At 35.5% G+C, this 19,884-nt stretch overlaps 1 protein-coding gene and 3 pseudogenes across 2 annotated transcripts in view; 2 read left to right on the top strand and 2 right to left on the bottom strand.

The window, feature by feature from the left end:
* Nucleotides 1-19,884, bottom strand: part of LOC103331321 (uncharacterized) — a 41,620-nt gene that overhangs the window by 3,190 nt on the left and 18,546 nt on the right. The window lies entirely within an intron of this gene.
* LOC148917060 (putative disease resistance protein At1g50180) lies at nt 7,645-10,857 on the top strand (annotated as a pseudogene).
* LOC103331322 (putative disease resistance RPP8-like protein 2) lies at nt 10,877-12,374 on the top strand (annotated as a pseudogene). The gene is made up of 2 exons (XR_016126683.1): nt 10,877-11,445; nt 11,555-12,374. The product of XR_016126683.1 is annotated as a putative disease resistance RPP8-like protein 2 (transcript).
* LOC148917059 (protein FAR-RED IMPAIRED RESPONSE 1-like) lies at nt 16,603-17,887 on the bottom strand (annotated as a pseudogene).

The following is a 19,884-nucleotide window of genomic DNA, read 5'->3' as shown; positions in this document are numbered from 1 at the left end:
ATTCTCCTAATCCAATTTGGACTTTATTTCATAGTCTTATTCTACTTTAACTTAGTTTCCTTGTGGGGATTGGGTAGCTAGGTTTTAGGAGGTATTTAAGCTCCTTTTCACAGCAATTTAGGGATCTCCTTTTAGAACTTCTTTTTGGCTTTGGGAGCAATTGCTAGGGTTTTGAATTTTCGCTACTTTCAGGTGTTTTCATTCTTACTCATTCGAATGATATTTTATTATTTTTCAATTATGATTATGTGTAATTAATTCCTTTTGCTAGGGTGAGGCCGTAAGCCTTAGCATGAATATGTAGTTTTATTAACTTGCTTATGAATGGATGCATGTTTGCTTTGAATTATTAATCACTGTGTTTAAAACTATCTATCTATTTTAATGATTGATCACCATTAGGATATGTAGACAAGTAATTTGATGCAATTTCTGTTGGAACATCACCCTGAAATTGAAGAGGGCTTCTTGTGATTAGTAATTGTAAGTTCACTTAAGGCGAACATCACGCTCTTAAGGGTTGCATGGTTTTTCAAAGGGTTTTCACAAAGCTTAATGAGTCTTGCATGTTCATATTTGATCTGAACATCACAGACGGATTGCATGTTAGATATACGTTTTCGCTTGAACATCACAAGGAAAATATGCATTAGGAAAACCTAACCTTCAAAGCATTTATGTGGAAATTCATAAGTAATTGATAGAATTGCATAGGATTGCGACGGTGTTGGCTAAATCCTAGTTTTCTCTAAATTATTAGTCTTTAAAAAGAAATCGTTTTTCTTCTTTGCTATTATTATTTCCCAACTTTCAGATTTCTTTTACTGTTAGCTTAATCTTTTCAAATTCATAAACTTCAAATCTTTGATAAAATCTATTTTAGTTATTAATTAAGAGTTAGTTTAATTACAGATTAGTCAAACAATCTTTGGGGACAACGACCTTGCATGAGCATTTATACTACAATTACCTTGTATTATTGCAAGTATTTTCAGTGATTTTAACCCTGTTTGCGCAGGTACTAAAAATCCTATCAAAGGTCTGCCATCTTTCAGTCTCTTTCGGTTTTATTCAGTCTTCACCGTCACTGGTTAGTCCTCAAAAATAACTCAACGCTTCTATTTTATCACCCAGAAAAGAAAAAATATATTATGGAAAATTTAGCTAATTCAATTGGTCGTGTTAATATCTTGAAAAAGCAAATTCATTTTCTCCTTTTCATTTCATAAAAATAGTAATGTTACATTTACCACATTTTTATCCTATATTTCTATACTAAATGATATGCCATGTCCATGTCATATGCCACATCAATTAAATCAATTAAGTGTATTTTAATAAAGAAATTTTAATTAATAGTTTTTTTTAAGTGTTAATAAATCATAAAATAAAAGAGAATATTAAATAATTTTAATTGATATGGCTGTCCACCTCATCTGCCACATAAAGTAGTATGGAAATATGATATACATATGTGGTAAGAGTATGATTATTCTTCTTTTAAAATAAAAACGAGATATGGGCTGCTTTCGGCTGGAAGAGATAAAGAAAATCTCTTCTTCTACAACCTTTACTGATTTATAATAACATACTATTTCTATTGCATGCTGTCATAAACCTCCCCTATATTTTAAACATGATAGTTAATCTCTCTAATTTACACATGATGCTCATACAAATTCCTTTCATCTTTTTTTTTTGTACACATGCACAAAATTAATTTACCAACACAAAACACAAAGCTGAAAGAAAACAAATTGCATTACTCCAATGAACAACTATTTATTTTTTACTGGGTCTTGCAGCTCTGAACATTTAAGAGCATTTACGCTAATAGCTGAATCCCGAATTGGAATTTCCCATTCCCAAATAAAAATTGGGACCAGGTTATTATTTAATAAATAATTGAGCATAATCGAGTAAGAATTGCGATGAAGTTGGCATGACTTCTAGCTAGACATTCAAGAAGAGTGGGAAAATGAGCTCTCTTTTATTTTCTATTTCTTACCTTTAAATGTGAAAATCATCAAACCCACAAAAGAAACAAGAATCAAGAAAAACAACCCAAAGGAAAAATATTGCATCTATCACTATTTTCTTTATGTCACTGTCAATCAATGACATACTCGTGACTTAGAAAAACTAGACAAGATTTCATTTGGTTTACGGAATGAATTTGAGGGGAAATTACTTCCCATGTCATTTATCAAGTAATGAGAAATTGAAGATTCTTTTCCCATGTTAGATAATGCTTGGAAAGTAACCGGCACATATCATTTTATTTACTTTTTAATGTTTGTTTTGAGTAGGAATGAAAAATAAATTTTGTATAATTTTTCAATTATACATATATTATATTAAATTAAATAGAATGCTTTTAATGATATATTGTAATTTTAAATTCTTAATTGGGACAAAATGGTCATGAAAAACATGCAATTAATGTTGGCCCATTTTTCCATAGTTTTCCATGAAAAGGGAAAACGAGGAGGATTACATTTTTCCCTTATTTCCCCATATTCTAGGCAACCATTTCCCATGCCTGAACTTACCAAACATGGGAAAGCAATTGATTTTCCATCTCCTAGCCTCCTTCCCCATGAACCATGCAACTGAAGCAATATTGACGGTTGCCAAACAATTTATTGACTAGACTTATTTATTTTTCATTCATTTATTGAGCTACTTATTAAAATAAAAACAAAAAAACAAAAAACGAGATTGAAAACCATGTCAACTATTATCTCTCCAAATAAATAGAAAAGGATGGGACACAAAGAAGAAATTTACAGGGTGGTGTAGTGTGGGAGTGTAGGGCAACGAATGGTAAAAAATACAGAGTTTCGACCAAACTGCATAGTCTCTTTTTACAGAATAAAATGGTACAACTTGCATGAGGCTTGAATGGTGAGATAATGTATAGTCGCTTTGTCTCAAAAAGTGATTGTATGAGATTAAGCTCTACTTTCAACGGAAGTGCTCGACCGAGGACCAAATTTTGAGGGACTCTGAGAGCCAAACACATCTCACCCGTTGGATTAATCCAACGGTGTTTATATAGTAGCTTTAAAAGTCCAACAAAACCCATTTTGCTTCCCTCTTCCTTTTTATCTCCTGTTTCAGAATCATTTTAGTTAATCCAATGGATGACGTGTTTGGCACTCATAGTCCCTCAAAATTTGGTCCTCAGGTGAGCACTTCTGCTACTTTTCAAAGCTGGAATAGGATGCTTTTCAAAGCTGGCATTGATTGTGGAAATATCAGAATAATTATGGGACAGGGTAGGGCGAGTGAAACGAAGTAGGGCAAATATTCATATATACTTATATTTGCTCATATTCTTCTCCAATATGAAAGTATTTATACAAGTACAAAGATGTGTTAACCCTAAATAAAATAGGAAATATATCTAAATTACAATAGGAAATAAATCTCTATTACAATAGGACTAAATAATAATTGGTAAGTAACTAAAATTCTAACTAAATGAGGAACCAAAATCCTAACTAAGTAAGGACTCACCAACACTCTCCCTTAAGTTGGGGCAAAGATATTTCGCACACCCAACTTGACAAGCGAGTCACAAAACACCATACTTGAGAAGCACCAATTATAGAGAAGGTCTTTTCGTCAATCATGAGTGAAACAGGTGACAAACTAAAGCAAAGTTCGCAGTGGAAATACAAGAGCAAACCCTAAAAAATAGGGCACATAGAAGAACACAGAAACCTTGTGAGCACGACAGTAGATAAGACAGAACACAAACACCATGTGTGCACGACAGTAGGTAAGGCAGAATACGAAACCTTGTGAGCACGATAGATAAGGCGAATACTGAAACCCTGTAAGCACGACAATAGATAAGGCAGAACACAGGAACCCTGTGAGCATGGCAATAGGTATGGCAGAAACCAAACCTTAAAAAATAGGGTAAGGCAAGGTAAAGCAAAACCTTAAAGAAATAAGGTAAGGTAAGGCAAAGAAAGTCAAGAGCAAAGGCAAGGTCAACGAGTGTGACCATAACGAAAACACACTAGCAAAGGCATGAGCAACAATATTGGCACCATAACAGGCAGGAGCAACAATACTGGTACCAACAATAGCAATACAAGGCATTGGCACCAGTAAGAGCAACAAGGCAGGGACATAACATGCATCATCAATAGTAATCAACACTGTCCCTAGCAAGAGTCATAATAGGCAGGAGCAATAACATTGTCCCTAGCAAGAGACCCAACAGGTATGAGCAACTATACTGGCACCAGCAAAGGACATAGTAGTCAGCAGCAACAACAATGACAAATACTTCCATTATCGCAAAGACAACTTCTCTTCACTCCCCCTCTCTCCTTGAACAGAAGGGGTTGTCGGAACCATAAGAAAAGTGGCACTTAAGAAACAGAAGTTGACTGATGCTCAGATGTAGAAGAATCAGCCATGGCAGATAGGTAGCTGAATTGCAGCGTAATAGATGAGAAGCGGTGTCACTCCCCCTCAAATCCGACAATGTATGAGAGTCGAGAGTTGGAGAAAGCAACACCAAAAAATAAAGTTGCAGCACCCAAATAAAGTTGCATCTATCTCCCCATCAAATCCGACATTGGTAAAGGGTCGAGATTTGGAAGAAGAGAAATTGAAATAATAGTAAAGAGACTCAAACATGCCAGTCTCGTAGCAGAAACAAATGCAAGAGAGGAAGGTGGTAGCATACAGCTGTCCCATGAAGAAAAAACTTCATATAAGGAGAATAGTAAGGGAGGAAACCCAATAAATCATGAATAGAGACAAAGACAAAGATAAGGTGCTCAAACTAAGAAGCAGAAAGGCAACTCAAGAGAGCAGCCGAAGAAGACAGAGACCGGCATAACAGTCAAAAGAAAGGCCCGGCGAGCGTAACGAGGCTCGTGGAGGAAAGCAATGGCTCCGTGAGCAATGACGAGGCTTATGGAGGAAAGCAACGGCTCACTGAGCGGTGACGAGGCTCACGGAGTAAAGAGACTTGTTATGAAGTTTCAAAGATAAGAAGCTGAGACATTAAGAAAGACCATCTGGCATACAAAGATGAAAAATAAAAATTTTGTTACAATAGCAAAGAAGCATGTGAAGGCTAGGTGTGGTTAAAACACATATGAGAGGATGAACAAAAGATGGTGACTATACAAGATGAAGACCCATGATGGGTTAGGAATGATGAGGGCCAACAACTCTCAATTTGGCAGAGGTTATCACAGGTTAGGAACCTGTCTCTGATACCATGTCAAACAAAGTAGGGCAAATATTCAGATATGCTCATATTTGCTCATATTCTTCTCCAATATGAAGGTATTTATACAAGTACAAAGATGTGTTAACCCTAAATAAAATAGGAAATATATCTAAATTACAATAGGACTAAATAATAATTGGTAAGTAATTAAAATTCTAACTAAATAAGGAACCAAAATCCTAACTAAGTAAGGACTCACCAACAGGCGGAGACTTGGTTGACTTTTGCACTTCTGCACTTCTGCTACTTCCTATATGAACGGAATTGAGACTTCTCTATTGGTAAGATTATTTTATCAATCTGAAAAAACAAAAGAAAAAAGAAAAGCTGCTACTATGGCCGAGGGTGTTGTTTCAATAGTGGTTCAAGGGCTCAACAGCCCTATCATTCAGGAATTGAAATTCTTGGATGGAGTGGGTTATGAGATTGAGATTGGACAAACCCAGCTACAAATCATGCAAGGCTACTTGAAAGACGCAGACGCAAGACAAGGACAAAATGAAGCAATACATATTTGGGTGGCAAGTGTTAGAGATGCTACTTATGATCTTGAGGATGTCATCGAAACTTTTTTCTTAAAAGTGGTTCTCAAGAGGAAACCAAATGTTTTGACAAGGTGTACTGGCATCTTTATAAAAGGAGTTAATCTTCATCAGATTGGCTCAGAAATTGAGAAAATTACAACCAAAATTTCACAATTGAGTTCGATTTTGCCAAGTTTAAACCTACACCAAACAAGAGAGAGTGGAGGTGACACTTTTTTCAAGAGGCAACAGGAATGGAGGATAGCTTATCCTCATATTGTTGACCCTCATGTGGTTGGTTTAGCCCTTGGAACAGAGATATTGGCTACGCATTTGATCAAAGAAAAAGGCCTCCGACTTGTTTCTATTTGCGGGATGGGCGGGTTGGGTAAAACCACTCTTGCAAAACAAGTTTATCATCATGGTGATGTTAAGCGTCATTTCGATTGCTTTGCCTAGGTGTGTATCTCTCAACAATGCCAAGCAAGGAAAATTTTGGAAGAAATTCTAACTAAACTCATTTCTCCTACCAATGAGCAAAGACAAGAAACTACAAAACTGGAGATTAATCCAATAGCAGAGAGGCTTTGGAATACGCAAAGAAAGAGGAAATGTTTGGTGGTGCTTGATGACATTTGGATCAGTGATACGTGGAGCTTTTTGCAAGCTGGATTTCTAATGAATGAGGAAACTAAGAGTCAAATTTAACTCACTACTCCCAACAAGAAGTCGCTTCGCATGCAAAAAAAAAATGGTTTCCTCTTCGAACCACAGTCATTGAATGATGATGAAAGCTGGGAACTATTTGAGAAGACATCAATGTTTGGAACGGAAGATACAAGTATGTTCTCACACAAACCTTTTATCTCTACTTTTCTCGTTTATCAATTTAGTGTGTCAACTAACTTTTTCTTTGTCACTCTAAGAAAATTCTACTATAGAATATTCAAAACGCCTCTACATGAAGATATTAGTTTTATTATCACAACACATATGTATTATTACAATATTTATATTCAGAAAATATACTCAAATCAAAACCTATGCTCTAGAAATTATTTTTCTTCGATAGAAAGAATGTGTACCTAACAACAAATCTCTCACTTAATATCCAAATAAATCAGGGCCCACATAACGGACCAACACAAATCAAAGTTGTAGCCCGAAGAAAAATAAGAAACTTATGGGATAATTTGTTTTGTATACTTTTCGTCAATTGAACACATGTATCTGATCTTAATATTGTTTCTTAGACCATAAAATTTATGAACATAAGAAAGAGCTAGGAACAAAGATGCTTCAACATTGCAAAGGTTTGCCACTAGCCATCACAGTGCTTGCATGACTTCTAGCTAGAAAAGATACAGTTGATGAGTGGAATACAGTGCATAAGAATGTTTATGCATATATAAGAAGAGGCATAGACCTTGGGCTCGATTACAAAGGTGAGGATATGAAGGGGTATCATGGTTATTGGAATTGAGTTACGATAACTTACCTTGTTACTTAAAACTATGTTTTCTCTACTTAGCCCATTTTCCGAAAGATTATGAAAAACCGGTGTGTACATTGACTAAACTATGGATGGCAGAAGGTTTTATATCATCGACATCAGTGGAATTAATGGAAGATGTATCATATATGTGCTTAAGTGCGTTAGTAGGGAGGTGCATGGTTCAAGTTGGAAAACATGGTTCGAGTAAGAAGATCAAGACTTGTCATCTCCACGATCTTATGCGAGACTTATGCATGTTAAAGGCAAAAGAGGAGAACTCTCTCCATATTATTAATTATTCTGCAGTTGTGGAGATCAAGCAAACACCAAACGATAGAGTTTGAAGACTTTCCATCAAAATGATTGAGGTATATTGTCCGGGGAGAGATGAAAATTATGGACATGTTAGGTCTTTGTTATATTTTGTCTCAACATACTACTACTGGAACTCAAAGGTATTACGGTCACTATTAAGGGACTTCAGATTGCTTAGAGTTTTGAAGTTTGAAGGTATGGATGTTGGAAAGCTACCGGGTGAAATTGGGAATCTAGTGCACTTAAGCTTTTTAAGTGTAAAGGATAGTAATATTCTAGCGGTGCCATCATCTATAGCAAATTTGGTATGTTTGCAGACTCAAGATTTACATAACAGAAATTTGAGGATGAAAATTCCAAATCGAAATGTGTTTTCCAAGATGGAAAAATTGAGACATATATATTTACCCGAATATCAGAGTGCAAGAGAGAAATGTTTGTTATTTGCAACTGAGGCAGTGAATTTGCATACGATAGTCAATATTGGTATTCAGGCATCATCTAATCTAGATGATTTTGTTAAACTAACCAACCTTAGAAAATTGGGAGTTATCACATTTGACGGAGGGGAAAAAAAAGGAGAAAGGGACAAACATCATATTTAAGCATCTTAAGTCTCTATCGATGGTTTCTGGTTTTAAGGGTGTACCAATACCATGGAACATGGTATTAAGATGTCCTAATATATACAAGCTACGACTATTCGGACATATCACAAAGTTACCAGAGAAGACCTCCTGTGACTTACAAACCTCACAAAGCTTACACTGAGTGGATTTGGAAATCTCAAGGACGACCACATAAAAGTATTAGAGAAGCTGTCAAGCTTGAGAATGCTTTTCCTTGATAATTGGAATATGCTTGTGACTTTTCGGGGACCTCTTATTTGCTGAAAAGGTGGCTTTCCATTTCTTGAATTTCTTTCTCTTACCCCCTTGAGGGAGTTAAAAGAATGGAAGGTGGAGAAAGGAGCCATGCTTAGTCTCTGCAGATTGCACATTGCATTTTGCTTAGAATTTGAGGCAGTTCCAGATGGGCTTCAATATATTACTACCCTCAAGAAATTAACCATCAGAGGGATGCGTCCTAAATTATGTTGCCGGCCTGGGGAAGGAGGAGAGGATTTTTACAAAATCCAACATGTGCAGTGTGTTATTATAACAACTATTTTACCAAACCGTCCGGGATAAATGGTATGCTAAATTTTGTTTTTATCTTTTCTTATTTTATTATTTAAAGGGAAAAAGAAGTAATTGTTTGTCTCCTCTTTCCAAAAAGCGTCATTTTGATTGTTTTGCTTAGGTGTGTATCTCTCAACAATGCCAAGCATGGGAAGTTTTGAAAGAAATTCTGACTAAACTCATTTTCCTACCAATTACCAAAGAGAAGAAATTGCAAAACTAAAGACTGATCAAATAGCAGAGAGGCTTTGGAATACGCAAAGAGAGAGGAAATGTTTGGTGGTGCTTGATGACATTTGGACTAGTCATGCGCGGAGCTCGTTTCAAGTTGGATTTCCAATGAATGAGGAAACTGAGAGTCGAACTTTACTCACTACTCGCAACAAAGAAGTCACTTCGTATAGAGACAAAAATGGTTTCCTCTTCGAACCACAGTCGTTGAATGATGATGAAAGCTGGGAACTATTTGAGAAGATAGCAGTATTTAGAACAGAAGATACACGCATGTTCTCACACAAACCTTTTATCTCTACTTTTCTCGTTTATCAATTCAGTGTGTCAACTAACTTTTTCTTTGTCACTCTAAGAAAATTCTACTATAGAATATTCAAAACGCCTCTATATGAAGATATCAGTATTATTATCACAACACATATGTATTATTACAATATTTATATTCAGAAAATATACTCAAATCAAAACCTATGCTCTAGAAATTACTTTTCTTTGATAGAAAGAACGTGTACCTAACAACAAATCTCTCACTTAATATCCAAATAAATTAGGGCCCACATAACGGACCAACACAAATCAAAGTTGTAGCCCGAAGAAAAATAAGAAACTTATGGGATAATTTGTTTTGTATACTTTTCATCAATTGAACACATGTATCTGATCTTAATATTGTTTCTTAGACCATAAAATTTATGAACATAAGAAAGAGCTAGGAACAGAGATGCTTCAACATTGCAAAGGTTTGCCACTAGCCATCACAGTGCTTGCATGACTTCTAGCTAGAAAAGATACAGTTGATGAGTGGAATACAGTGCATAAGAATGTTTATGCATATATAAGAAGAGGCATAGACCTTGGGCTCGATTACAAAGGTGAGGATATGAAGGGGTATCATGGTTATTGGAATTGAGTTACGATAACTTACCTTGTTACTTAAAACTATGTTTTCTCTACTTAGCCCATTTTCCGAAAGATTATGAAAAACCGGTGTGTACATTGACTAAACTATGGATGGCAGAAGGTTTTATATCATCGACATCAGTGGAATTAATGGAAGATGTATCATATATGTGCTTAAGTGCGTTAGTAGGGAGGTGCATGGTTCAAGTTGGAAAACATGGTTCGAGTAAGAAGATCAAGACTTGTCATCTCCACGATCTTATGCGAGACTTATGCATGTTAAAGGCAAAAGAGGAGAACTCTCTCCATATTATTAATTATTCTACAGTTGTGGAGATCAAGCAAACACCAAACGATAGAGTTTGAAGACTTTCCATCAAAATGATTGAGGTATATTGTCCGGGGAGAGATGAAAATTATGGACATGTTAGGTCTTTGTTATATTTTGTCTCAACATACTACTACTGGAACTCAAAGGTATTACGGTCACTATTAAGGGACTTCAGATTGCTTAGAGTTTTGAAGTTTGAAGGTATGGATGTTGGAAAGCTACCGGGTGAAATTGGGAATCTAGTGCACTTAAGCTTTTTAAGTGTAAAGGATAGTAATATTCTAGCGGTGCCTTCATCTATAGCAAATTTGGTATGTTTGCAGACTCAAGATTTACATAACAGAAATTTGAGGATGAAAATTCCAAATCGAAATGTGTTTTCCAAGATGGAAAAATTGAGACATATATATTTACCCGAATATCAGAGTGCAAGAGAGAAATGTTTGTTATTTGCAACTGAGGCAGTGAATTTGCATACGATAGTCAATATTGGTATTCAGGCATCATCTAATCTAGATGATTTTGTTAAACTAACCAACCTTAGAAAATTGGGAGTTATCACATTTGACGGAGGGGAAAAAAAAGGAGAAAGGGACAAACATCATATTTAAGCATCTTAAGTCTCTATCGATGGTTTCTGGTTTTAAGGGTGTACCAATACCATGGAACATGGTATTAAGATGTCCTAATATATACAAGCTACGACTATTCGGACATATCACAAAGTTACCAGAGAAGACCTCCTGTGACTTACAAACCTCACAAAGCTTACACTGAGTGGATTTGGAAATCTCAAGGACGACCACATAAAAGTATTAGAGAAGCTGTCAAGCTTGAGAATGCTTTTCCTTGATAATTGGAATATGCTTGTGACTTTTCGGGGACCTCTTATTTGCTGAAAAAGTGGCTTTCCATTTCTTGAATTTCTTTCTCTTACCCCCTTGAGGGAGTTAAAAGAATGGAAGGTGGAGAAAGGAGCCATGCTTAGTCTCTGCAGATTGCACATTGCGTTTTGCTTAGAATTTGAGGCAGTTCCAGATGGGCTCCAATATATTACTACCCTCAAGAAATTAACCATCAGAGGGATGCGTCCTAAATTATGTTGCCGGCCTGGGGAAGGAGGAGAGGATTTTTACAAAATCCAACATGTGCAGTGTGTTATTATAACAACTATTTTACCAAACCGTCCGGGATAAATGGTATGCTAAATTTTGTTTTTATCTTTTCTTATTTTATTATTTAAAGGGAAAAAGAAGTAATTGTTTGTCTCCTCTTTCCAAAAAGCGTCATTTTGATTGTTTTGCTTAGGTGTGTATCTCTCAACAATGCCAAGCATGGGAAGTTTTGAAAGAAATTCTGACTAAACTCATTTTCCTACCAATTACCAAAGAGAAGAAATTGCAAAACTAAAGACTGATCAAATAGCAGAGAGGCTTTGGAATACGCAAAGAGAGAGGAAATGTTTGGTGGTGCTTGATGACATTTGGACCAGTCATGCGCGGAGCTCGTTGCAAGTTGGATTTCCAATGAATGAGGAAACTGAGAGTCGAACTTTACTCACTACTCGCAACAAAGAAGTCACTTCATAAACTTATGGGATAATTTGTTTTGTATACTTTTCGTCAACTGAACACATGTATCTGATCTTAATATTGTTTCTCAGACCATAAAATTTATGAACATAAGAAAGAGCTAGGAACAAAGATGCTTCAACATTGCAAAGGTTTGCCACTAGCCATCACAGTGCTTGCATGACTTCTAGCTAGAAAAGATACAGTTGATGAGTGGAATACGGTGCATAAGAATGTTTATGCATATATAAGGAGAGGCACAGACCTTGGGCCCGATTACAAAGGTGAAGGATATGAAGGGGTATCATGGTTATTGGAATTGAGTTATGATAACTTACCTTATTACTTAAAACTATGTTTTCTCTACTTAGCCCATTTTCCGGAAGATTATGAAAAACCGGTGAGTACATTGACTAAACTATGGATGGCAGAAGGTTTTATATCATCTACATCAGTGGAAGTAATGAAAGCTGTATCATATATGTGCTTAAGTGAGTTAGTGGGGAGGTGCATGGTTCAAGTTGGAAAACATGGTTTGAGTAAGAAGATCAAGACTTGTCATCTCCACGATCTTATGCGAGACTTATGCATGTTGTGGCGGTGGAGTCGACATCTTCGGCTGGGCTTAGGACCAAGGGTGATGTGACCAAGACTCTATGTCGTATGCTCAATATTGAGTCCAGTACTAAGTGTGCGACGAAGGAACTTCGTCGTATGCTCAGTTTGGGGGGAAAGTGGACAGTTCTTGAGCATTGTTTTTCTGTGTTTAGCACTGGCATATGAGTTTTTATGTGTTTCTTGTTTCTTTTTTGTGTTGATGTTTCTACTCATGGTTGGTTGGACATAGTTTGTTAGTTTTTTTTATAAATTTATTTCTTAAGGTCTCTAACAACATTACAAAAATTCCATTAAACACTTGGAATCAACGAGCTTAAGAACTACTTTAGTAATGAGCTTGTGCATCCAAACAACAAAGACTCTAAACCCTTCCAACACTTGCAAAATTATGACTCTAGATTGACCACTAATGTTACGTTTTAAATAAGGTTTATGTATAGAGATGGTTGCATGTAGGGGACGTGTGAAACTGCCATGGAGCTGGGTACACACTTAATCTCTAATACAAAGGGCTACCACCCTAATGGTGTGAAAATAAGTATGCACAATAAATTAGGAGAAGGCTACCTATTAAGGTTGAGTGAAAGCTACCACATTAACGGTTTTCTACATTGTGAAGCTAGTATACCATTTTAGTAAACATGGAGAGGGCTACCCATTGGGGATTGTGTGAAAGCTACTATTAGAGTAGGTGCGCACTTAACTTCCAATGGAGAGGGCTACCGCCCTTATAGTGTGAAAGCCACTATACAAACATCCTTTCATAAATGGAAAAAAAAAAAAAAAACTTTATATTGGGACTTCAAGTGTAGATGCTTGAATAAGACTAAATAGGACTTGAGTGTACTTATTTATTGGAAATGTGTCCCCTCTCACAATTTTCATTGATTGAAACAAGCCCTATACCATACTAGTTACAGTTATAACTTATAGCTTGTTGATTTCATGACTCATATTATACGTATATTATTTATACTTACTTGTAAAAGACTTTAAACCCTTCCAACACTTGTAAAATAATGATTCTAGATTGACCACTAATGTTACGTTTTAAATAAGGTTTATGTATAGAGATGGATGCATGTAAGGGACATGTGAAGCTGCCATGGAGGTGGGTACACACTTAAATCTCTAATAGAGAGGGCTACCACTCTAATGGTGTGAAAATAGGTATGCACAATAAATTAGAAGGCTACCTATTAAGGTTGAGTGAAAGCTAATGTTGAGGTAGGTAGGTGTATATGCTTCACTTCCAATAGAGATGGCTACCACACTAATAAAGTGAAAGTTACCACACTAACGGTTTCCTACATTGTGAAGCTAGTACACCATTTTAATAAACATGGAGATGACTACCCATTAGGTATTATGTGAAAGCTACTATTAGAGTAGGTGCGCACTTAACTTCCAATGGAGAGGGCTACCGCCCTTATAGTGTGAAAGCCGCTATACAAACATCCTTTTAGAAAAGGAAAAGAAAAAGAAAAAAATTTGTACTAGGACTTCAAGTGCAAAGGCTTGAATAAGACTAAATAGGACTTGAGTGCACTTACTTATTGGAAATGCGTCCTCTCTCACAATTTTGATTTACTGAAACAAGCCTTATACCATACTAGTTACAGTTATAACTTATAGCTTGTTGATTTCATGACTTATATTATACTTATATTATTTATATGTTGTCATTGATTGAATCACATGTAAGTTTGGTTCATCATTTAAATATGAAACTTGCAAAGAAGATGTGTTGTTAAGATATGTGGAGGAAGAGATTCAATCGGGAGTTTAACTTCATTTTATTGCACTACCCCTTTAATGATTTCCAAGTCTTAGAGTAGACAATGGGCAAATGGGTAAATGTAAACCTATTAATTTAGTTTATTTCCTTGTAGATATGTGCAGGTGAAATAGGTGCAGATCATCAGGCTCACTAGGAAATTTATTAATTTGGACATGGTAATGTATATTTGATTTGGCTCCTTTGTTTATTTGAATTTTTATTAATAAAGGTATGGTGAAATGATTGTCAGTTAAATTTCTATCTTTTATATAGAGTGGAGTTTGGACATGATTTTGCATTTCTGATGCTATTGGGATGCTTAAATAGAATTTACTTAGATATGAAGATACTAGAATAACATAACATATTCAAACCTCAAGAGATAACTTTACTATACTTATTTGCTCTTGTCAAGAATTATGAAACTAACACATTTGTGAAGAAATTTGGGATTTGAGTTATGTATATTGGACTGAATGACATATATCTTGCATATTATTGTACTCTGCCATATCATCCTTCCTTATTGTGTTTTGCAAATGTACTTGACTTATCCTTACCACTATAACCCTCTATCTCTATCTCTCTCACTCACTTGCTCATTGGCTCCCACATCTTAGCACAGACAAACAGGTAACTAAAGTCTCTATATTTTTCAGGTTTTTTGCTTTAAATCCCACTCATCAGAAAACAGACAGTAGATTATGAGACTTTCATAAATTTTTCATCAGGTTATTTGATGCATTTTGAGCAGCATGTCAATTGAATGGTACAAAATCATTTAAGACAAATGTTAGAAAGTTTGCTACTAAATTACGTTCTTTAAAGGTATCCGAGCAATAACAGATACCCATGTTACTAAAGTATCGTGTCAAATGACACCATAAAATTCAAATCATATTAGCTCCAGAAAGTAATCTCATTTGAGAAATTGACAACATCTAGTAAAAGGCAATACGACATATATTATTCGAGAACAACTGGTGCATCTATACTATCACCATCTAGCTTATCTAGAAATTCAGATGGGATTTCACCTCTGAGAATTTGGACTCTGAATACTAGCCTAGTATTGTTGCACTCCAGTTGTTCAAACACACATGCATCTCCAACTTTCAAATTGTTGTCAATGGCAAATGCTCTCCAGTTATCAAGCCTTTTATGACTGGATGATCAATGATATATCATCTCTCAATTATTGCCCGAAAATGTGAGAATCGTAGGGGTTGAACAAGAAGGTAGTGTTGCATTAAGTTTGCCTGGGACCACCTGCTCAAACAAATGATTATTTCAACGAATTATACTGATTAAAGCGAAGAAAATGATAACCCAAATTAGAGAATTAGAAATGCACAACATTATTTCCTATAATTGCAAAGAAAAAGAAAATTTAAGGAATAGCCAGATTATTTTTCGCTTCAACAAGGCAACCTTTTATTTAAAACTAAGAAGTATGTGTAAATTGCCAAATAGATTATTTGATTTATGTAATCAAAATTGGCAACTATGATCATGTAGACTGGCCCAAATATTTAAGAAGTAGACATAAGAGGAAGTCTCACCACCATTTAAACATGCAAAATTAGGGGATAATTTACCAGTTGGTACAGGGGTTTGATAGTTGTTTTTGTGAGAACCACATCAACAGAGGGTTTCCCAAAAAGTGGCCAAAATTCATCCCATTCCAGTTCAATCACAGGATTTGATATGGCCCGATCGCCTATTTGAGGTTCTCCCATTTCATCAACTGGAAACTAACAAAGAAATTATCTACAAAAATAATCATAATACTGATGAAAAGATACCCAACAGTACAAACAAAACACAATTTCTAATTTGTAATGGCTGGTCTGATATCTGTAGTTATAAAATTGTGCTCTCTAATCATTACCAATTTCTAATTCTCCACCCTTCTTGTTTATTTTGTTTTTAGCATAAGTGATATAGGAAATGTGGGATTCGAACATAGCTTTGACTACCAGAAGGCAAATTCACGACTTCATTTCCATTTGGATAGATGTTTCTTTGAGAGCAATTACGTTTTGTGTGTCTATTTTTGCAACACAACATGCGTTGTGGTACTTGCGTGTTCCACTAGCTTGTCTTTGGGTGTCTTTTGTGCTAACTAGGGTTGGATCTTTCATAATATTTGTAGGAAATTGCCAACGACTACCCAATTTAAGCCTCATCTCATATTCTTTCTGCCATAAACCTTCAACTATTCCCTCCAATTGAATGAGTTCATTCTTCAAAATCCCATACCCATTTCTACTATTTGATGCATACAAACACATTTTGTTAGCCATACAACTTAAACTTCCATATCTTGCAGTTTCTACAACCTTCTTGCTACCACTTTGTGACATAAATGCGTATCTAATGTCCATTCAGGCACTCTTTGTCCATCGCTTCATTATGAGTGACGAGGGAGTTTCCATAACATGCTCCCACTTCATCCCATAATACAAGTGGAAACATGGAATGCCTTCACTTTTATATTTGACGCACTCTATTCGAACATCTTCCCTACCAAGGCATACACAACTCCAATTACTTTGCGGTTCTCCGTATTTGGGTAAAATATACAACTGTCCTCCAAAATTATTAATGTTTTTTTTTCATGAATAAGCCCTGACTAAGCATTGATCTCATTATGTACCAATAAAAAGAACCTATGAGTGTAAATTTGGGAACCATGTTGCTCAAGAATTTTCAATGTTGTTGTAAGCACTTCCTTTTACTGTTTTGGCTTGAAATCTTCATTCGCCATAGTATTCCTTATATGTGTCATGGCCCTATGTATTGTCGAAATGCATTTAAACAACTTAACGCATTTCCTCAAGTAATCTTTCTTAAACTTGTTCATACACTCCATGTGTTGCACATACCACCGAAAAACTTGGGCCTAAGGCGTGATTTCGCATACACATCTCATTTTACATACATCATTTCTAGCGATTCCTTTTGTTAGTGTGTAGTAACTTTTTCCTTCAAAAACTCTCATTTATTTTCAAACTCATTGAGTGCAATTGGTTCCTAAAGACATGTTTTAAATGCTCATACAAATTCTTCATCCTTTAAGTTATTTTGTGCATTCTTTTTCATGTGTCATGCGCACAACCTATGATTGCACATGGAAACACATACTTAATTACTTTGCGCCTCACCTCTTTTCCATTTGTAAGTTTTGATATAGACTTCTTACCTTTCATGGAGGATATGAATGTTTCTAACAACCACTTGTATGTTTCAAAGGTCTCGTCAAGTAATAAGGCACAAACAAATTTTACATTCGCTCGGTGGTTGTTCGAACCAACAAACACTACTAGAGGCTTGTCGTACATATTAGTTTGTATGTGCTCTTGAATATGAGGACGTCTCCAAAGGCAACATAATCTAAAGTGAAGTAGAGTCTCTCCAAAATAAGTTAGCAAACCTATTTTCCTCATCCACACTGAACTTACAAAAAATTTCAAGATCCACTGACCCTTTCACTTTCATGTAGACGAGTGCAACGTCAGTTTCACTGTCCAACAAGATTTTCCTATGTAATGCATCCAACTTATTATATAAATCCTTGATTTGGAAGCCCACGTTCAAATACAACACTAATTGGTCTACCATGTACTCATTAATATGACATGTCATCACCAAAACTTTACGAATTGCCATCGCTTAGGCTAAATCTGCCTTCGCAACATCCCGTTTCGATCGGAGATAAGGTGATTCACATGGCATCATTAATTCGTTTATGTGATTTGGTTCAAAGTTTTTTATGATGTAAACCTCATGTTTCTTGTCATAATTCATCACCAAAAAAGACGAACAATTCTCTCTTATCAACCGCCTAGGTGATCGCACCTTATTCGATAGGTCATTTCTCTCACACCTGTCTTTGAGCAACACCACCGTCTCCTTGTTAATTTTCCTTCCTTATTATAAATCAATGTGTCTTTCCTTACACTAAATCCAATAGCCTTTGCATAACTTAAGTAAAATTCCTTTGCTAACTCTACCGTTTTAAACTCCAACCCCTATAACATCTTCTTTCCTCAAATGCTTCTAATTAAGCCCATTATACTGTCTACTTTGACCCATCGATTATTCGGTTGACATTTTCTCACTGTTCACTACTTGTGCTTCGTGACTTGATACTTCACAACCACCAAGATATCTTTCATCAGTGGAAGCAATATTTGATGCCTCTAAGGCCCTCACCGTCTCACTAGTGCATTCTATACCAACTACAATTATACAATATGTCCTAACATATACATAATGTAAAGAAGCAATTTCATAGCGTTATCGGGTGTACAATGAAACCATGCAATTTCATAACTTATAACACGATATGCTTACAATTCTTACCTCTCACTTCCGAATGGTTCAATGCCTTCATCCTTTGAACTCAGTACATCGTCGCTTCTACCCTAGACAAACATTCAGAAAATGTCCGGACTTGAAAGCGGTTGAATGACTCCACTCATGCATGTCAATTGATAACCTTATATTTGTCTATTTGTGTGTTTATGGATACATCGAAGTACTTATGTGTGTGAAGGCACGTGCCTTGAGCAAGTATCTAAATAGAGGTGAATTGATTTGGCATCTAATATTGTTGCACACATTATATGCTTATTTTATGCTTCTAAACTTTAATTTTAGCTTTTTGATTTATGTATATTTCCTCTTGGCAGGCCAATGTGATTCGCAAAACCACTGTACTTGATGTTATGAGAAGACTTCTGCATGTAAGGAACTTTGATTACCTTTTTTTATCTTCGACAAAGCAAAATTAAACAATTCCCTGATATTATTCTCATTTTGCAAACAAAAAATATTATGGTTTCCTCATATGCTAGAACAAAAGAAGCTAGTCGAGCGAAGTACATCTCAATAATAAACATCATTCAAGGAGAAGTTGACCCTACTCAGGTTGTAACAATAATAGTATTGTAACTTGCATTGCAATCCTATAGTTTTGGCAAACCAGCAAAATCTATATTGTTGAAAATATTGAAATGAAATTGTGTGAATTATCTTATATAGCTGTTGGTTTCATAATTTGAAAATAAATAAAATAAATAATTTGAAAATAAATAAAATAATATACTGTCCAAAATCAAAAAAACTGGAAACCGCACCGGAACAAGTTTAAACCGGACCGATTGGTTTCATAATTTTTGTTTTTTTTACCAAAACGGGATTGAATTGCATTGGTTAAATAGTAGCAATTCTGTTGTGAGGTGGAAACCGAAACGGACTGAACCGCACTCACCCCTACTTTGAAGTACTACATTTTTCTATATTTAAGTTTTAATACTGCTTATGTTAGGTTAGTTGGCCATGGAGTGAGTTTGCACTTGCACTTAAATTCAGGTCCAGATATTTATTCAAAAACCTATTTTAGCATGACATATTGTACAAAAACTCATATAAATCTTATTTGAAGAGAAAAACCCCAAAACTAGTCACTTGTTATTATAAAATTTTAACACATTAAAAACCAATTAGAAAATGACAAGTGGCTAGTTTTGGGTTGTTTAACTCCAAATAGGGTCTATAAGAGTTTTTGTATATCATGTCATGATAAAATGGGTTTATTAGTGAAATCCTCATTCGAGTCCCCCTCCACATCGATTAGAGTTATTTTAGAGTACCGTTTGAAT

This window comes from Prunus mume, linkage group LG5 (genome assembly GCF_029339155.1).
Source record: "Prunus mume cultivar Tortuosa linkage group LG5, ASM2933915v1, whole genome shotgun sequence".
NCBI classification, from domain to species: Eukaryota; Viridiplantae; Streptophyta; class Magnoliopsida; order Rosales; family Rosaceae; genus Prunus; species Prunus mume.
This window is presented reverse-complemented; position numbering and strand designations above follow the sequence as displayed.